Source organism: Meles meles, chromosome 5 (genome assembly GCF_922984935.1).
Source record: "Meles meles chromosome 5, mMelMel3.1 paternal haplotype, whole genome shotgun sequence".
NCBI lineage: Eukaryota > Metazoa > Chordata > Mammalia > Carnivora > Mustelidae > Meles > Meles meles.
The window spans coordinates 146,739,593-146,760,903 of NC_060070.1; the positions used below are offsets into that span (position 1 = coordinate 146,739,593).

The 21,311-nt window shown below is 40.6% G+C and overlaps 1 protein-coding gene across 2 annotated transcripts in view; it reads left to right on the plus strand.

Annotated features, from left to right (window-relative positions):
* Nucleotides 1–21,311, plus strand: part of CDKAL1 (CDK5 regulatory subunit associated protein 1 like 1) — a 628,557-nt gene that overhangs the window by 448,400 nt on the left and 158,846 nt on the right. The window lies entirely within an intron of this gene.

Genomic DNA, 21,311 nt, shown 5'->3' on the forward strand with positions numbered 1-21,311 from the left:
TGTGAAATAGTACCGGTCGGTTTGCTGTTTGTTGGTGATATTGACAACTGGGGATTTCACTCCGTTGCTCGTCTTCTACTATTTATCCTGACCACCTTGTGGAGCACGGGCCCTGCTCTCAGCAGCTCACCGTGAAGCTTTATATTGATGGCTTTTGAAAAGCCAGCATAGAAATTAGCACCTGGTGGAATACAGAAAACATTTAAGATCTGGCCCTTCACGCTTGCGTTCCTCTGTGTTTAATTTCTTGCTAAACATGGGTGGACTTCATAATTCCAAAAGGATTTAATTAATCATAATTTCTGAAAGCATACCTGTAAAAAATGGGATCAGAACAGTATTATGCCCACAGAAATCGCTCAGATGTTTTTCCTTAGAGAAATGCAAAGTCTGGTTGAAACATGGGGGGACTGAGCCATGTGAACCAATGTCAGTCAATAGACGTGCCGTATAATTTTCTCTATTTTGATGTCTGCTTTTGCATTTTTTCTGTCCATGCATGACAGTTTTAATGTTTTACATGGAGGAGTTGTAAAAAATTAGTTTCAGCGGCTGATTTCGTGCCGCAAACATTAAGTCGGTTCCCATGAACAGCCCCCCTGGTGCGACCCTTAATAAATGCAAACTTTATTTTTAGTAATGACCTTTCGTAATGTGAGCCTTGATCCATTGAGATGCTGTTCACTTTTGATGCATCTCCAAATCCCTTTTTTTATGCATTTTAAATCAACACACGCTTGCTCTGAATTTATGCATGTGGATAGACGGAGATGTAATTTAAACACATCTGTTCAAATATGCATTTCAGATCGGCTTGGTGCCGGTTCTCATAATACGATGGAGTTTTTGACGGGTATTATATCCCTAAAGTACACAACAGATGGTATTTATTAGAGAATGAATAGAAATGAAGTTTAAGGATGTTGAGCTTTTTGTCTTAAGTCACTCATTTTTTAGTCATAAAACAATAATGGTCTGAAGTCCTCTGCCCCTTATGTGATAAAGCATCGTGTAAGACTAATTTCTTTCAGATGAGAGTCTCTCAGTCAAACTGAGATTAAAAATATCTTTGTGTTGAGTAGTCACCAGCGTTGTGAAATGCAATGAGAAAGAGATGGGGCAAATAATAAGCATTAGCAATGAGCTACTAGCTACAGTTAATACTTCGTAAGTCATAGAGATAATGGATTTTAAAAGACAGAGTAGCTTCACTAGAAATCTCCATTCACTTTAGGAATATGTCAATGAATAGTTTCAGATGTATCAAAAATTATTTCTATACATGGGGTCATTATTTCAGTGCCTAAAATAAGATTTCTTGACTCACGTTCAAACCTAACCCTTTTCCCCCGAAATACTTGTACTAAGAATGATTGGCGTGATAGATCCATAACGAAGTGACCTAAAATTCATATTCATCGCCCTTCAGATTTACTGTTTTCAGTTATGAGCTATACTTAAATGATTGCCATGTGCACAAATGTAGAAAAAGACAAAAACTCCTCGTGCCCCCCTCCCTACTCTTTGAAGCAAACCCCCACCCGCCATGTACCTTTCTGCCCACACCTGCACATGGGAAGCTGACAAGACCATCGGTTGCCCTTGTAATGAGGAGCCCTTGCTGGGAGACGAGTGACAATTGCACAGTGTTCGGACTTACAATAACTAACTTTTAACACTTACTGCTTTCTCCTGAATTCATAACACCGGGAACCATTTCCAGAGAGCTGGATCAAGGATAAGAAACAAAATCTATATATGCATGCCTTTTTCTTGCATTTGATGGAAGCTATATTCTCACATCCACAATCAGATGCAAGGAACAGACTGAGATCACTTGTGAGCTATTATGGACTCCTGCAAACAACACCGCAAATAAGTCTTTTTCTCCGAGATTTAGGCAGAGGGAGTGCAAACGGAAAGTGATGATTTGTGAGGGGACCTGCAGTTATGTTAGTCAGTAATAGAAAACATTTTAAAATATTTGAAATAATATAATTGCTTTGCACCGAGAACACGTACATGAATAAAAGATGTTAGCAGGTGTCCTGCTAGTATGGAGTCTCATGCTGTTGTATTTATTGGAAATATGCACGTCATCAGCAGATTTAAATTTGTAAAAAGTAATCGAAACAGAAGGCTTGAAAAAACTCGGGCTTAAAATCATGTAACTCCTTTAAACTGAATTTCCAATTTCACAAAATACAGGTTTTGCATCAAATTACCTTTCTATCTTGGGGTTTTTTTTTTCACTGTAACTCTGAAAATCATGTTTTTCTTGGTATTTCAGATTTTTTGCTTTAAAATACTATAAGGTACAACATATAACACCTCTGATATTTGACTCGCCCATTGCATAATTTGATAAAGATTTTTGTATCATTTAAACTTTTGACTGATAGGGTCTTAATGTTTAATGTATCTCCGGGTTATCATTTTTGTGATTAGTAGCACACAGAATTGTAAACATCATATTATGATAGTCAATGTGCAGAGACACATTTGTGTATTGTTTCGTGTTCATCAGTGAAATCGATTTTAATAGAATCAGTTGCATGGAGAGCAGTTCCAGCTTTAAATAAGGGACTAGTCACCTAGAATGGAATGTGGTTTTCAGTGAAAGTCCTTTTCCCTCCTCCTATTTTTGTTTGTTTGTTTCTTTCTTTGACGCTATTTTTGTCCCTTGAATGTTTTTCACTACCAGGGAAAATTCAGTCCAAGCGCTCAAGTCTTAATCCATTTTAAGTTATACCATGGCCTCCTCCTCAACATTTCTTACAACTTGGTCATCTTGCTTTTCTTTTAACCGTGAGTTTATGTCCTGCCCGCCCTGCTCTACCCCCACTACGGGTACTAGTCACCCCCATCCCTGCTCCTCTGCTAATGCACGTATTTTTAGAACCTCAGGATGCATCAGGCCCCCGGGATACAACCCGGCCCCTGCCCTCGTGAGCACGGTTCTCCTGGTGCTGGGTACTCTGTGAGGTGTCTGGATTAATAGCCTTCCTCTCCTTCATTCACCCCCCACGCCTCACTCCCGGAGTCCCGCTGCCTCCCTTTGTCACTCTATCTGCTCGGTTCCACCCACACAGGCCTCCACCCAAGTCAGCCACTCCCCAGTCCCAGTATGGAGGATTGTCCAGTTTGCCACACCCCTATCTCGTGCCCTGTCATCTCTCGGTCTCGGGAGCCATTCCTCTCGCACGGCTGCCGTCCCCTTCCTGATGCACTGTGTGACCGTGCTGCTCCTCCGGAAACCTCTGGCAATGCCTTTCCGCCACGCTTCGACATGCTGGTCCTAACCTCCTCTTTAGCGGGTGGTTCCCGTATTCCACTTCCCGCGTGCCACATCCTGTGCTGTTCGCGGTTTCTCTCTGTTTTGCCCGAATGTCTTCACTCTGGCTTCTTCCTTCTGCTGTGATGCTTCCTCCCGTTCTCTCTGCTGCTGTTCAGTGCCGGAGCCGTGGACGTCTGCTCGCTGAGCACGAGAAAGGTAGCAAGTCCAAGTGGAAACTACGTACCAACTTCCAAAGATGAGGAAGACAAAGGAATCTAAATAGATCTCGTTGGTTTTTGTATTGATCGCGTGTCGAAATGACCATATTTTATGTATTTGGGGTTACGTATTTTTAATGTCTCCTTTTCCTTTTAAAACGATGATTAGAAAATTTAAAATTATGCATCACCTGCCTTCGATTTCTGGTGGACACCGCTGCCCTCTGCCCTCCGAGCCACGTCCCTAAAGGCTGCTCACATCTCTCCGCCCTCTGCATTGTGTTACTGTAGCATTTCCTTACAGTGCCCGCCTAGCACGGAAGCACCAGGCTGCGGATTCTAGTGATTCCTGAAGAAAGAGTGTGGCAATGAGGGCAAAGCTCAGACTTTGAAACCCAGATGTCTGTGATGTACATCACGGTTCTGTCCTTTCCTCACTTCATGTCCCCGGGGCTGGCGGGGGGGGGGGGGGGGGTCATACACCCTTACTGAGCTTCGATTTCCTTTCTGTAAAATCGCGATGATATTAGCACCTACCGTATAGGATTGCCGGGGGATTCGATGCGTTAACAGAGGGAGAGCACTTAGAGCCGTGCCTGACTCAGAAGGCGGTGTAGACGTTGTCCGGAGCTACTCATATCACTGCTCCTGCTTCTCCGGGCTGCACCTGACCGCGATCTGCCAAGGCGTGGACAGCACCTCCCTGTCTCTGTGCAGCACAGGGCTGGGACGGAGAAGGGCCTCCTTCTGTGACACTGGGTAAGCTGACTGCCACATTTATTGTCACCTTAATTGGTGCTGTTGGTGGAATTGAATTTTCCTAGAGAAGCCATCGAAACCCAGAGGGACTCCTCTGCCAACACTAAAAACAAAATAATGTTGGGGCGCCTGGGTGGCTCAGGCTGATAAGCATCGGACTTCCGCTCAGGTCCTGATCCCAGGGTCCCAGGATCAAGTCCCATATAGGGCTCCTTGCCCGGTGGGGGGCCTGCTTCTTCCTCCGCCTCTTCCACCGCCTTCTGATGCTCTCTCTCTCAAATAAATAAAATCTTTAAAAAAAAATGATTTCACTAGAGAGATAAACTCCACAAACACATAATGTTCTTTCAGCCACCCAAATATGTGTGATAATGGTTCTTTATTCATCCCATTTTCCCATCCTGAGAGATACTCCCCAAGTAGAAATACCCTAAGACCTTTCTCTCTCCCGTCCTTCCTCCCTTCCTTCCGTAAAGCGTTTTGGACTCACTTTGGAGTGTATCGTGTCTGAACGTTCTTACCGCGTGTCCCTGTGCTCCCATATCTCTAGGAACCGCTCTGCCCCCTCCCCCATTTAATGCCAGTGCATGCGTTTACCTCTCAGTGTCATTCTCCTGTGCTTTTCTGTTATAGTCAGCTTGTTTATGTGCACATTTTATAAAAATATCGTCATGTAACTGAAGACGATTCTTATCCAGGGTACCTGGAGAATGTGACTCTGTCTTGAGGGGGAGAGGGCTCTGTGCGGGCAGTCTGGGTCTTGGACACTTAGCTGTGACGAGAGAGTCATTGGCTGTCTCTTACCACCTGGGGTCTCTTCATTTACTGTTTTGATCAGAAATTGATTTTCTTAAAGCCGTTTGCTAAAGGAGCTGTTTTCTGTAATTGGAGCCACATACATAGATTGACGTGGAATATAAATTCTAACGATAGCACACTTCGTTTCGGTTCATCTCAGCAGACTCCGTGTTAGGGGTGACAGTCCAGGCTCTGTACGCCTGGCCATGCCCTCAGACCCCTACATTTTTTCCTTGTGGCTCCTGCCTCCTCCTGGCCCCCACCCCCACCCCACCCCCGTGAGGTTCCTAATTTCACCTTCTTTAAAGCTCATAATCCCTGTATTCCACTGCCCATCCTTGTCCCACACCCTTGTGTTGTTTTGAGCTTGACACGGTCAGCCCCGTCACCATTCACCTCTAGTGGTGGCTGGGAATGGTGCTTAGCCCACTAGCGGGCTGTGCTGCTATTTTCTTGGCCCTTTACTCGTAGGTGTGCAGTTTGTGTTCATTGGATTGAATCAAATCGTCTTTAAATCAGGCTTCTGTCTAGCACACCTTCCCACGACGATCCCTCCTAGGCAGCAGCACGCTTGCTGTTAACATTGGTGGTCACAGACAAAACTTTTCTCCCGTACTGGTCTCTCGGACAGTGTTGCACCAAGATCTTTGGCACGGGCTATCGTTCCTGAGAACAATTCAGTTCAGCAGTTTGGAGAGGCGGGAGTCAGTGTTCAGAGCCTGATTCTCTTTGCCGATACTTCCATCTCCCAGAACCTCTGCGAAGTAAACACATCCCTCCTTCCTTCTAAGAAGGTTGTTTCGATGTCCGTGACGTAGCAGAAAAGGAGTATCAGCACATGACCCTTCATGGGTCTTTATAGCCATTGGTTGGGTCTGAATGATATGGAAGATGGAGATCCTTCGACTTCCGTGCCAGGCTCGGAACCTCTCAGGACTTGGTATCAGACCCCACTGTGGTTGTCTCAATATCCCTCAGATTCTCTTGCCAAAGATGATGTCATCAGGACGACTTTCTAGACCTGGCATGGCTTGGGACATGGCGTGAAATGTTAAAAATTAACAGGATTTCTTGTTTTCTCGCTGCCTCTCGGAGCCAAAGGCTACTTATGTCTATTAATGTTTCTCAGTCTCATGGGGCCCCGTCTCCTTTGCTCATTTTGGCACCACTGAAAACGTGTGTGATAAAAATCTGAGCTGTCATGAATCTTTTCATTGGCTACTGGAGGCACAGATAGGAGATCTGGTAAGGGTGTTTTTTTCTACGTTTCTTCTCACTGACTAAAAGGATAAGTGCGTGAGTACTTTTTAAACATAGGACCAGTAACTGAATAACTGAGAGGATAATGCTAAGTGGGTATTTTTGTGGGTGAGTAGCTATGAGGTCATCTGCTCGTACTCGTGCTTCTAGATGAGAGTCTCAGACGACTCAGTCTGTGAGGACACCTAACAGGTACCATTTCTGAAAAGGGAGGCTTTATTGGAATCAAATCTGGCACTTTTCATATTCTGCTGCCCAGCATCGGTGGGAGGCAGTTTATCTTTCAAGATCACAGCCTCTGAAAACAGCTACTTTGTGCTTCCATTGCTGCGTCTATAAGATGGGGGATAGATTTCCTATCTCATGAGTTGCCTCAAGGATTGAACGAGTCGATATTATGAAAGACACTTATACGAGTGTCTGGCAACGTGTTCAATAAGGGTCAGAGAGGCTGGTGTCAAAAATGCCACCGTTTCAACCTAGTACTGAACTCGTTCATGTGTGCGTAGTTTGTGGACGTTTTGTTCTCTAAACGGCGACTTTGGGGATTGTTGCAGTGTCCTGATGGCCCCTAAGGTAGTGGCTTCGTTCTTGGGTGTTTGAACCGTTTCTTGGTTTAGGATCAGCTACCGCCAGCATCACAGCGATGCCCAGTGTCCCAATGCCACTGATCTGGGGGTTGTAAGAGGCGGGCTGCCCCCCTGAGAGCTCTCATGGCAAGAACTGAGTTGTCGGGTTATGCACAGTCAGGAAGAGTTTCAGACTGTGCTCAGGACTGGGGCAGCATGCCTTGGGCAGGGCTGCGTGGCTGGGCCGGGCGAGGAGCAACTGCCACTGGCCGGCTAACCAGGCGTAGCGTGAGACTGGAAGTGCCCTTTTGGAGGTGGAGATTTGGTCCAGTTGGGGGGCCAGCAGGCTGTGACACAGAAAGGGACAGGTCCTTTGTATGAAAGCTGCAGTGTGCATTTGCTGTGCATTTCGTAAGGAAAGGACCATGACCGCCTGCTGTTTCTCTGCCACGGCAGCCTCGTGGATCTTGCCTGCCCAGAACTTGGCCAAGACCATATCATCTAGCCAAGAAATGATGTTTGAATGATGGGCTATATTACCTCCAGAAACAGGAGAGCAACGGGGGTATAGAATCAGAATGAAGACTCCTCTTCCAAGTCTCATAGGTCTTCAGCTTCTGGATTTCCAGCGTGTACCCCTTTCCGCACAATTTTAAACCGAACGTTGCAAGTAAATTCAGGTCATTTAAAATAAGCATTGAATCGGGGCGCCTGGGTGGCTCAGTGGGTTAAGCCGCTGCCTTCGGCTCAGGTCATGATCTCGGGGTCCTGGGATCGAGTCCCGCATCGGGCTCTCTGCTCAGCAGGGAGCCTGCTTCCCTCTCTCTCTCTCTGCCTGACTCTCTGCCTACTTGTGATCTGTGTCTGTCAAATAAATAAATAAAATCTTTAAAAAAAAAAAACAAAAACATTGAATCCCTGTCAATATTCTAGTTATTTCTAGAGCTAGAAATTTAAGGTGAAACAACTATTAGTTTATATGTATATACTCGTTTGAGAAAAATGCCTTCGTTGTAAGCAGGACAGACCGTTCCAACAGGTATATGGAAGCGGCAACTGGGTAGCCTTCATCCCAGGGAGAAGGCTGCCATTTAAAACGCCCTCTGAATTGCCTCTTCTCTTCCGCTGCCAGCTGGATGAAGGCTAGAAACTCGCCTTTAGGTCCATAAGTAAAATACCAAGACGGATGTGAGAGCAAATGGGAATTAATCAGTAATAGGTATGAGTATAGCCTGTTGCCTCGTTGAGTTCATTTATTCATCTCGCTGTCTTTTTGCCCCGTTCTCCCTTCCCCGTCACCTTTAAGCCGTTGGTCGCCATGTGTTCTGTGTGCTGCCTCATTCCTGCAGAGTGTAAAAATATGAACGTGACCCCATCCTCGACCAGCAGATGCTTATGGTTTACCCGGAGGCATAAGACAAGGATACAGATGTGAAAGGTACCAGGCAGATCATAACAGGCCCATCCTAGGTGTATAGGAAGGAGTGTGACTGCACTGAGACGCGGAGAGAAAACCAGGGAAGACTTCATCTGCGAGGTAGGCTACAGCTGTGACTTGTATGATAGGTGCTCCTGGGTGACGGACCAGGATCGCTCAGGGAGGAAGTACTGATTTGAACTGTATTGGTACGTATTTGGTGACAGTGGGAAGTGTTGACTGGGGCTGTATTTTGGGGAGCATCATATGCTTCCACTGACCCCTCAAACTCACCCTGGAGCGTCTCTGGGAGTACTTAATGAAAATCAGAGTCGTGGACCTGGATGTGCAAACAATAAATAGTTTCGACTTTGTGAATCACATGGTCTCAGTTGCAACTGTCACAATTACTCAGTTCTGCTCCTGTAGCCAAAGCAGCCTTAGACAATGTAAATGAGTGGGCGTGGCTGTGTTCCAATAAAACTTTATTTACAGAAACAGGCAGTGGCTGAATTTGATCCTTGAGCCATAGTTTGTCAACTCTTGATAATGATATTTAGGATAGACTGAATTTAAACCAAACAAAATGAGAGTTCAACTAATAAGGAATAAAGAATATAATTGTAAATCATGCTGTACTGTGTTTTGATTTGATGCCTTCTGTCCCATGCTCACTCGCTCGCGCTCTCTCTATCTCTGAGTACCATTTCTTGATGATGACAATGCTTTTGGTAAAAGCAAAAATTTACCTGATTTCTTATTTATAGTGGGCTGGGTATTAGAGGCAACTACATTATGACCATATAATTTTAGAAATTATTCTCCCCAAGACCTGACGTTTAGCCACCTTCCAATCATGCTTTCCTATTAAGGAATACTATGATCTGGGTTTGAGTCTCTAAAGTTTCAATAAATGGGGTTTGTTTTTTTTCAAAGTTTAATTTTAAAAGATTCAAGAAACTTACCTAACTTTATGGTTTTTGCCCTGTCCTGATATTCGTTTAATTGGTTCTGCTAATGTGAATGCCCTTTCAAATATGAAAAAAAATAAAGCAAGAAGGAAAAGTTGATTATTTCTGTAATTGGATTTTCTCTTGAATAAAATGATTTCACCCATGTTATCTTTCTGACTTAAGGGATGGGGTGGAGGGGCCAGTTTTCTTTCGCATTGTCATCAGAAGCAGACAGAAGAAGGTATAGTCTGTTCCAAGGTATCAGAATGTATTGGTTTTGGTTGTAATTAATTACTGATGCTGAATATACCCTAGTCCCTGCTTTCATTCCCAAATCTAAATTTCCACTGTGTGCAAAATAATTCCATCCAGGAAGAATTCTAATTACTTTAGTAATTATCATCTTATCTCTAAATGGAATTCAGACATTTGCTGCAGTTTATGAATGTTGGAAATGTTTCATTTCCTTTTTACCTTGAATAACAGAAAAATACACATTACTGAATCTGGCTTCATTGAACCTTATAATTCATGTTACCATAGAAACAGAAAAACTCATATAAGAATTGTGTTAACAGCACCATAGATAGTAAATACCTTCACTTCCACCAGCAATATCATAAAATGATTTTAATAACAGATGTGTAAAAATTCTTTGAGATTTAATATGGTTCCTTTTAAATATTATAACAATATTATCCAGTATGCTTACTTACACTTTTTAAAGCAGTATCTTTGGTCTTACGTAAGGCTCTGTGCTTATTCCAAAATATTTGCTGTGGAATGCAGGTGTCGTGTTACAGCATAAAAAACTTACTTTACACAGTATTTATTTAATTTTTAGTTAACAGTGATGATTCATTTGTTGTTCACTGGAAGCCCAACTGTATATGCATGATTTATGCTGGGTTTACTAATGTAACGGATGACACAAAATTCTTTGGTGTCACATGCATCCGTGTGGCCCCTCTCCCTTTTTCTGGCCTTTGTGACAGTCATTTTTCTTTCCAGGTTTCAGAAGCACTTTCCTACATACTTGATCACTTTTTAACCACTGGCATTTAATAATTTATTTTTTACCATTTCAAATTCTGATTTCTCAGAATAGCCAGAGATTGGTAGAGCCTTAGCAAGTCATTTGTCCTTTTATTCATATACTTTTCCCTTTTCCTATCTTAGACATACTACTTTTTTTAATTCCAAAATCTAGAAGTGTGCCACATTTAAACAAAATAAGCCACCTGGAATATTTTTTTCAGCATATTGAAAGTAGTTTTATTACTTTGGAAGAGAGGTAATGATTTTTTTAAAAAATCGAATTGCTACTACATTTTTCTCAGTGAGAGGCCTTAAAAGTCTTTCCTTAATTATAAATATCACTTATAATTAATATGTGAATCACCTATAGATTTTGGCTAATATTTGAAAACAGTTTCTTCAGCCAAATAGATGTAAATTTCTCTCTAAAGGTCACACATTCTGTGTTCTAGTTTGAAGATCACAGATACTCATTTACAGGAATACATTTATATTCTTTGTATTCAGTTTCCAAACAAACAGCATTGAGGTTTTACTAACCCCATCTTCTTACCGTTTATTTCCAGTCAGTTGCTTTAATCCCAAGACAATGTGGTCTGTGTCAATGTCACTTCGTCAAGGTCACAGAATATAGGCACTGTTGAATTTGATGTTTTTGGTCTAGGTCCATTCAGGAAGAAAAACTATACCAGGTGTATCTCCCAGAGGATATTTAATGCAGGACATTCACAGCACAGAAGTTAGAAGGTTGGGAAAGTAAAGAGAACCAGACAGGACTAAGCACTGAAAGCAGTCGCTGCCAGGAAAGGCGGGGGAACGGAGTCTGTGTTCCTGGAACCCAGGAGCACCGACCCAGGGCTTGCTGCCTCCCCAGCAACGAGGGACCACTTTCAGAGACGCTGAAGCTTATCCGTGCTCCCAGCCTCTGACCTCCTGTCATGCCTCCTTTCTCGAGGCCTAAAAAGGGGCCACAACTGCCAAAGGAACCAGATGTACTTTCTGGACATAGAGCCCCAGTTACACCGTAAAGAATACGCTAGTACAAGGCTAAGAGATGGCAGGAGTAACACCAGTTTTCATCATGTCCAAAGAAATACAGTAACCGACAGAGTGGGACCCAGTTTGTATCATGGACTTTCTGTGAGGTTGAACATTTTGAAATTGACAACATCCTGCCCATTTTCTATTTGTGCACAAAACAGCAATATGTGACTCAGCTTCCAGATGATACTCAACCTACCACTGCAAAGAGGGTGATTTCACTCAGATTAGTCAGATGAACCTTTTCTGTTTGGAAAAAAAAAAAAAAAGTCTAATGCACATTGGCATTAGGTCCAAGGTTACCTATTCTTTTTTTTCCCTAATACTTTTCGGTGGATCCAGAAGCATTCACCGAAGTATCTCCTGATAATATTTGGGTCACAGAAGACGTTAAGAATGAGAAAAAATGTATAGTCCCTTCCCCCTGGAATATGGAATATCTACATACAATTTTGCATGCAATTCTTTTTTTTTTTTCTTTTCTGCATGCAATTTGAAGGAATCCACAGACTCCAAGAGAAGAAATCCTAGAATGAGATAAAGACAGGACTGTACTGGCGTTGGCATTGCATTTGTGTTTCTTTAAACTCTTATCATTATAAGCATGCCTACCTGAAATGCATACTGTAGATCCACACCACCCCTCACGAGTTTCCAGTAGGAGAGTAATTCCGGATCCCTAAATGGCAAACACCATAGAGAGAGAAATAAATGGGTGGATGGGTGGATGGAGGGACAGATGGATGGACAGATGGGATGGACGAATGGGTGCACAGATAGACAGATATCTGTTCATTTGAGCAGACTTCACCAAGGAGAAAACTATATACAGAACTCCTGACTACGCCAGTTAAGTAAAAACTTACCTGAGCTACTTTTACTTTATTTTTTTATATTTCGTGAGTTTTAAGTTTTCAACTAGCGTTAACTGGTCTTCATTTGTGCGGTTTTAATATGATTAAAATTCCAGAAGCAAACTAAGTACTAGTATAATTCCTTCGTTAGATATTTTAGGAATTTTGTGAGGTTGCACTACAGCCAGAATATTATTCACATCTAGAGCATTTGGGGATTTTTTTTTTTATACTTAACACATAAATCAGTTCACCAAATGTTGGTGTCTTCTAATTTTTTTTTCCGTGATAGAGAATATTAAGCTGATTGTGTCATGTGAGCACCATTCGTTTGTCTCTCACGTGCTGACCATATAGTCCTTATATAGTTTTCTCCTAGTACTTACCCACAGCACAAAACGCGGAAGAAACGTGAGAGGGATACAGGCCACGGGGGTTAGTCGAAGGTGAAGGAGTCCAGGGTCAAGGTCTGTGGTGTGGCAGTGTTCCTCATCTCCACTAGTCCCTTAACAACACAAGAGCAAGTTGGCATCTATGAAGCACCTGTGTCCCAGCTGCCAATGTGAATGCTTTCTATTCGACCTTCCACTTGATCTCACAGCAGTCCAGGAAGGATGTGTTGTTATCCCCGTCATATAGAAGAGAGGGCCCTGAGGCCCCAAACAGTAACGTAACTTGTGATACCTGGCTAGAAGCTGGGGGCTCAGATTGATCTGGATTTAAAATCTCCTTTCTTTCTACTGATACTCTTTCTTGCTACTTCCTTTCTCTGAGCAGTCTGGAAATAGGAATAATTTCATCTGCCTGTGTCTTGATGAGTGACGATAATGATAAAAACAAGAAGCTGTCTTATGAAGAATAAATTGAGCACATAACCACTGAGGCTTTAAATGCCTCTGTATTCACCAGGGTAGAGTTGCAGAAAGAGCCCCAATCAGGTGGAAAGGTTTGGGTTTGAATTATGATCCATCCAGCAATAGCTTTGGTGACCTTTGGTAATCATTTAACCTTTTGAGACCACAATTACCCTCTCTTGAAAACGCAGTTCCAAAGATACAGGCAAGTTTTACTTACTGCAGTAGGTTGATCTGCAAATACTGTTATTACGGACTATTTTTAATAGAAACTTAGGATCAGCCCATCCTTACAGGACCTCAGTTCTGCGAGCACTTCAGTAACGTGGGTAGAGAGAAGACTGCCGCATCATTTTCTGATTCTGCAACCAGGGGCAATTGACCTCTCCCTCTTGTTTCCCTAATGGGACTTTCCCTATGTATGTCTCAGAGAGATGGAAATAGAGTCTACCGTACTGGGAGGTCGTAGTAAAGAGCATGTAAGTTGCTAACACACCGCCTGGCACTTAGTATTTTAAAAGAGGTGGCAGGTACTTCTTTGACAGGGTTACACTAATAATAGCTAAAGCGTATCGGACACAGCCGTGTGGCAGGCGCCGTCGTGAGCAGTCAGTGTGTGCACTAACTTCCACTAGCCCAGGAAGCCAAAGCAGACTAAGACTAAGTAGTTCGCCCTAGTGCATGCAATATGTTCGTCACAGAGCAAGGGGAGGCTCTTTCTTTTCTTTTTTAAAAAATTTTTAAAGATTATTTATTTATTTATTTGACAGAGATCACAAGTAGGCAGAGAGAGAATGGGGGAGGCAGGCTCCCTGCTGAGCAGAGAGCCCAATGCGGCGCTTGATCCCAGGACTCTGGGATCATGACCTGAGCCGAAGGAAAAGGCTTAACCCACTGAGCCACCCAGGCACCCCTATTAGGACTTTATTGAGAGTTTTTAATGGGGGATTCCTGCTCTCTCTCTTGTCTTCAGAAAGGGGTTTTTTTTTCCCCCTCCTACTTTTAACAGTAGATTTTTTTTATACCCACTTTTGTTCTGGGTATACTTTAGATAACATCGTATGCCCCCAATGTAAGTGTATACTCTGAAGATTCTTAGTAAGTTAATAATTTCTGCAGCCATCATCACCGTGCCGTTAGTGATGAGAAAAATCTCTAAATGCCTATTTTCTGTTTCTGTAGTTCTGCTGCTAATAGAAATTTCAGATAAACAATCAAACAATAAGTAATCCTTTGTGTCTTCCTTCTTTTACTTAAGAAAGTTCTTCAAGGTTCGTCTGTGTGGTGCTGTATCCATAGCCGGTTCTCATTCCTTTGGAGGTAAATTTTCACTGTATGGACACGCCATGTTTTATTGACCCATTTACTGGTTGACAGACTTTTGGACTGTTTCCAGTTGGAGCTATTAAGAGAGCCGCTATAAAAATCCACATAAAATTCTCTGTGTGGACACACGTTTTAATTTTTCTTGCGTAGATAACTAGGAAGTAAACTTTCCTAGTCACAGTAAGAATATGTTTAACTTTTTAAGAAACTGCCACACTGTTTTCCAAAGTGACTGCAACGTTTTGAATTCCCACCTATGGTGAGTAAGGGTTTCGGTTTCTCCAGCTGCACATCGATGTCTGTTATTTTCTTAGTCTTTTTTTCAATATAGCCATTCCCCTGGATGTGCAGCATCCTACATGGTTTAACTTGCATAACTTGCGTTATCGGTCCGATAACGACCGATGTGAGCCAACTTTTCCTGCACCTATCAGCTACTCATATGTCTTCTTTTAGTGGAGGGTTGGTTCAAATGCTTTGCCCATTGCACAGTAGTATTGTTTGTCTTCTTGTTAGTGAGCCATAAGAATTCTTAATGTAATTTGGATACAAATATTTTTATCAGATAGATGGTTTGCAAATATTTTCTCCCAGTTGATGGCTTATCTTTTTATCTTCTTTATGGTGTTTTCCCAGTAAGTCCAGTTTATCCAATTTTTAAAAAATTATTATTGTGCTTTTGGTGTTGGTGTTAGAGCTAAGAAATCTTTGTCTAACTCCATTGAGGTCACAAAGATCTTTTCCCTTATTTTCTTCTGGAAATAGTAATTCTAGCTCTTACATTTAGATCTGAGATTGATATCGAAGTGCTTTTTGTGTATAACGTAAGGTTAAGGTCCAATCATTTCCTTTGCTGGCTGGCTTGCTTTTGCATATGGCATCCGTTCGCTCTAGCCCGATTTATTAAAAACATTGTCTCTTGATCTCGCTGAATTGCTTTGGCAATTTTATTGAAAATTAAGTAACCATAAATGTATAGATATATGGGTATATTTTTGGACTCTGTTGTTCCATTCTGTTAATCTCTTTTCATACTAATACCACATTGTTGTGATTATCATAGCTTTATAGTAAGTCTTTAAGTCAGATTCACCCATTCCACCAATTTTGTTCTTTCTCAAAATTGCTTTGAGCACTTTAAGTTCTTTGCATTTCCATATAATTTTAGAATCAGCTTGTCAATTTCTACAGAAAACCATGCTGGTATTTTGATGGCAGTTGCATTGAATCTGTGTATCAATTTGAGGGCACGTGCAATCTTAGTAGCAGTAAAATCCTCCAATCTATGAAAACTATATATTTTTTCATTTTTTAGATATTATTTATTTGTTTGTTTTTAAAGATTTTATTTATTTGAAAGAGAGAGAGACACTGCATGAAAGAGAGGGAGCATGAGTGTTGGGGGGTGCAGAGGGAGAGAGAGAAGCAGGCTCCTCGCCAAGCCGGCATCCCGATGTGGGAATCGATCCGAGGACCCTGGGATCATGACCTGAGCCAAAGGCAGAGGCTTAACCAACTGAACCACCCAAGCATCCCTGGATCCTTTTTAATTTCAGTAAATTTTAAGGAAATCTCTTCAAGTTCTCTGTTTCTAGAGTACAGGTCTTCCACTCTCCAAGTTTATTCTAAGTGTTTTTTATGGTATTGGGAATGGAATTGTTTCCTTGTTTCATTTTCTAATTGTTCATTACTAATATAAAAAGTACACTTGATTTTTATATATTAATCTTTAGCTCTGCTAAACTCGCTTATTCTAGTAGGTTCATTGGATTACTTAGAGTTTCCACATGCAAGATCTTGGGACCAGCAAAAAAAGGTTTACTTTTACTTTTTTAACCTATATGCCTGTAATATCTTTTTCTTGCCTTTCTCGCACTGACTAGAATCTTTATAATATATTGAGTTGTAGAAGTAAGAACAGAAATCCTTGCCTTGTTACTAATGTGAGTGGAAAAGCATTTAGTCTTTCATCAATAAGTATGATAACAGCTGTAGACTCTTTATCAGGTGGAGTTAGTTTTCCTTATTTACACAGAGTTTTCATCATGAATGGGTGTTGGATTTGTCAACTGAGTTTTCCACATGTACTGAGATCACCATGAAAGTTGTATCCTTTTAATATGGCTTACTGCATTAATTAAAATTTGTTTGTTAAACCAACCTTGCATTCCTGGGATTAAAACTTGATCATGATAAATAACCTTTTTATATGTTTTGGGGCCCAGTTTGCTAATTTTTTGTTAAGTGTCTCTTTATTCATAAAAGGCAATGGTCTGTGGGTGTCTGGGTGGCTCAGTCAGTTGAGTGTCCTACTCTTGGTTGTGGCTCAGATCATGATATTGGGGTCATGGGATTGAGCCCCTAGTCAGGCTCTGCACTTAGTGCAGAGTCTACTGGAGATTTTCTCCCTCCCCCTCTGCTCCTCCCCCTCCTTGAGTGCATGTGTATACTCTCTTTATCTCTCCTTCTCTAAAATAAATAAATAAAATCTTAAAAAAAAAAAAAAGATTTGGTCTGGAGTTTATTTCTGATCTCTTTCTCTGGTTTTTATATTGGCTATTGCTGGACAATAAGTTCCTTTCTCATTTATCTTTGAAATAGTTTCCATAGAATTGGTTTTATTCTTTCTTAAATGTTTTCTGTAATTCACCAGTGAAGCTCTCTGGACCTAAGTTGTTTTGTATTGTTTTCTTTTGTTGGCAAGATTTTTAATTATAAATGCGATTTTTGTAGTAGACAAAAGACTTGATTTTCTGTTTCTCCTTGAGTCTCTTATTAATTATGTCTTTTGCAAAGTTTGCCCATTTCAGTTTAAATTTTTAATTTATTGGCATAAAGTTGTAATACATATGCCCTTAGTAGTTCTTTTTTTTTTTTTTAAGATTTTATTTATTTATTTGACAGACAGAGATTACAAATAGGCAGAGAGGCAGGCAGAGAGAGAGGAGGAAGCAGGCTCGCCGCTGAGCAGAGAGCCCGATGCAGGGCTCGATCCCAGGACCCTGGGATCATGACCCGAGCTGAAGGCAGAGGCTTTAACCCACTGAGGCACCCAGGCGCCCCCCTTAGTAGTTCTTTAATATTGACAGCGTCTGTGCTGCTGCCTCCTCCCTCATGCCTGAAGTTGGTCATTTGTGTTTTCTTCTTTCTTCTCAGTCTAGCTGAGTTTAGTAATTACATTGTTTTTCCTCAAAGGACACCTTTACGTTAACTAATTTTTTTTCCTCTATTTTCTATTTAGTTGATTTTTTTAAACCTTTACTTAGTAATTTATTTTTTGTCCTACTTTGAGTTTGATTTGCTCCTCTTTTTTAGTTTCTTGAGGTGGAAGCTGAGACTGTTGAGTTTCTCTCTTTTTAACACAAACATTTAAATCCACTGATTTCTTCCTAAGCTGCATCCCATAGATTGAGGTATGTTTTTACTTTCATTCAGAACTAAAAAAAAAAAAAAAAAAAAAAAGTTTCTTTTAATCATACGTTTTTGTGTCATCATTACCATGGATTTGATTCTTTTTCCGATTATTTCTATGTCTTTCTTTTGAGGTAAATAGCACATGTATTAGTATTAACTTTTTCACGTGTAGAATTTGAAGCTCATTTATTGTTCTAAGCATGAATAGAATCATCCTTTTCTCATTTTTTTTGCCAGTAAAACACCAAACTCCAAGTGTAGAAGTCTTAAGATGATTCAAGTATGGCATGTAAAGTAGGTGTAGGTCTGTGTTTATTTTTATTCATGGTAAATAATAAAGTCTTGAAATATTTGGGGGCTCTCTTTGCCTCGGGCTAGCAAGGAGGTCATACTCTCCCGATACCCTCCTGATACCCTCTTGGTAGACTTGGATAACTGATCCTAGCACCATCTCTGCCAAGGCAGATGCATAATTGGAATCCTCCTCATTAGTTCTATTTCCAAGTTACTTAGTGAACCCATTTTGCCAGCAAAAAGCTTATATACATCAGAAAAAATATTGGGTCAGAATGTATGTGTTATTTAAGCTCATTGAACATTTTCATTTTCATCTTCGTTCAGAATTATTCTCCAGTACTGCTATGAAAAAATAAATATAGGTCTTTTAAATTTTAAAAGCATAGAATACCTGGTAATTATGTTTATTAGACTCACAGCTTCAATACACATGTGGCAAAGATCATTTTTTAAAATTTTGGTATTTTGAAAATTCATTGCTTCTCAAAAACAGCATTTACTCACAATTAGCATATTAAATATTTGGACTGATGTTCTCTCTTACAGTCCTTAATAATTTCCTCATAGCCACTTAAATCATATACAATTAATTTAGAATTGAGCCCACTTCAGACGTCCTGGATTTTCTTATGAACTGAAGAAATTATTTACTTAGGCAAATTAACTGTGTAAATAAGAGTCTTTTTAGTTGCTTCCCCTAAGAAGCCAAAGTATTTTTAAGAAGCTTCATTTGCATATATAAAATTAATGTATAGATGAGCCTCATCTAATGTTAAAGTGTAGTCTTCACTTTTGAAAACATTTTATAGGCAATCAGTTTATATTCTTACATACTTTATCTTCTTACATACTTTGAAACCAATTAAACTGCTTTTACTTTTAAATACTGGCTAACCTAAGTCAGAGATTCATAGTTTACCTTCCCTCTCCCTTGTTACCAGTCAGCTTTTTGCATAGATGATCAAATGTATTCACACTTTGAACGTCCCCTTTTTTAACATTTAAAATGACTTCTGTAAAGTTCTGTCTTTTCTCACAGGCGACCTTCATGCCAAAGTAAGCGGGTCTTGTGTAATACTGAGCTCTGCTATCCTGGATCAAGGAGCATTGGGGGGAGGGGGAACCAGAAAGGTACTTTCCTTTGGGAATACCCCATAATCTAGTGCCAAGTTCATTGCAATTCATAGCCTAGGACAATAACCCGTTGTCTTGGTTTCTATAATATTTCACAGGCAGTTTCTAAGTTTGTTTTTTTTTTTTTTAATTTCCTAGGGGAGCTGGATTCTACTCTGTCCTTTCTGCTATGATCTATTACTTATAGTTTTAGTTGTGGATTTCTTTTGTTCAGGAGTAGTTAAAAGTCAAGTATAAACATTTGCTGATTAAAGTTATTGACATACTTTTTTTATTCCTCATGCTTTAGTAAGTCTAGAAAAAGGTCTTTTAATCTACAGCTTACTGCAAAAACATGTTTTTCATGATTTTCAAGTGTAATTTTGATAAATCACCCTTGAAGGAGAAAGAATGTTTTTGTATCAGAATAAAAAATAAAACTTTTAAAAAATAGTTTCATTTTTCTCTTATGCATATTACCTCTTTTTTCTATTTACCATCACAGAAAAAAGCTCCAGCCTTTGGAACTTATCTCACTAATTCAAGGTCAGCCAAATTAACAGCTTAGTAACACTAAGTAGAAATCAAGAAAGAAATTTTTTTTGTTTAAGATTTTTTTAATTTATTTGACAGACAGAGATCACAAGTAGGCAGAGAGGCAGGCAGAGAGAGAGGAGGAAGCAGGCTCCCTGCGGAGCAGAGAGCCCGATGCGGGGCTCGATCCCAGCACCCTGGGATCATGACCTGAGCCAAAGGCAGAGGCTTTAACCCACTGAGCCACCCAGGCGCCCCAGAAATATTTTTAAAAATAAGTGTCATCCTCCTTTCACACAGTCATTAAAGTATTATCCAAACAAGGTATGGAAAGCTGTTGTTTTTATGATGCCATTTGTATTAGGCAGTCAATAATTTGACTTCCCTTTGCCACATTCTTTGTTCTCTTTTATGCCTCCAAATATCTAATATTTTTAAATGAGATAAATTGTTTTATTCATCCATACAGACCTGCATTTAGGAGATAGAAAAATTGATATAGTCAGATACCTTACAGTTTGTGATGTTTGAGGCTATTTTTCCTGTTTATGGGTTGAGAATAATATTGGAGTTGTGAATACTGTTCACGTTATTCCGTTGTTACACTGTTATTACACAGTAGAATATGGTAGCATACGTATGGAGAAACTCCAGAGCCACAGAGAAAAGACATCCAAGATGCTAACATGTGGACTTACCAAAAAACAAAGGCAGCTTGTTACCCAATCAATCTGTGATGAGAAGCTTTCGGTGATTTATCCTTTAATATTAAAGGGGCAGGGTCATTCTTTGTGGAATGCAGATCTTACCCATGAATGAGAAGGACCAATATACAAGAACCTGGAGGAAATGGGCTGGTTGCAGTGAGTAGAAGAAAACTTGTAAAAAACATTTAACTGCTGTCTTTAGGAAGATGAGAAAAGAGTTTGCATCTCTAAAACAAATGATTAAATGTAACATAAGAAAATGTGCTAGACCTGAAGATCATGAGTGTTCAGGTCGTGCCTGTACAAAGATTTATACGCCTAATCCAAGGCCTGTTATCATGAAATGTAAAAACATCAAGAATAAAATTAATCTCCTAAAAGCTTTCAAAAAGAAAGTGGCGAACATAGTTTGTGTGAGTGAATCTGCACATCTCATCAGAACCTTGCCAGCATGAGAAAAAAAAAAAGAGAGTATAAAATTCCGATGGCCAGTATTTTTCCCTTTGGAGTGCTGTGCACAGCCGCTCTGTCAGTCAGTGGTACGGATTAGGATGTTCAGCTATGCTAAGACAGTAACAACAAAATTTCCCTGGCATTCTTTTTGGTGAAGTTCCTGAAAGAATGCTCCAGCAGAATTAAGAGGAATAGAGTAATCAAGAAATAAGAATACATAGGATTCAGGGAAAAGGGAAATGGGGGGGGGGGGACCAAAGAGCAACACAGAAGGATAAAACCCAGTTTGTTATGAAAGCAATACACACTTGAAGAAAGTAGGAATGGCATTTCCAGCAGAAAAAAATAGAATCCATGAATTATGTATGTAGCACATTGAGTGTTTGGAAGACAGTATTGGTTTTTGATCGATATGATGGAGCTTCTGGA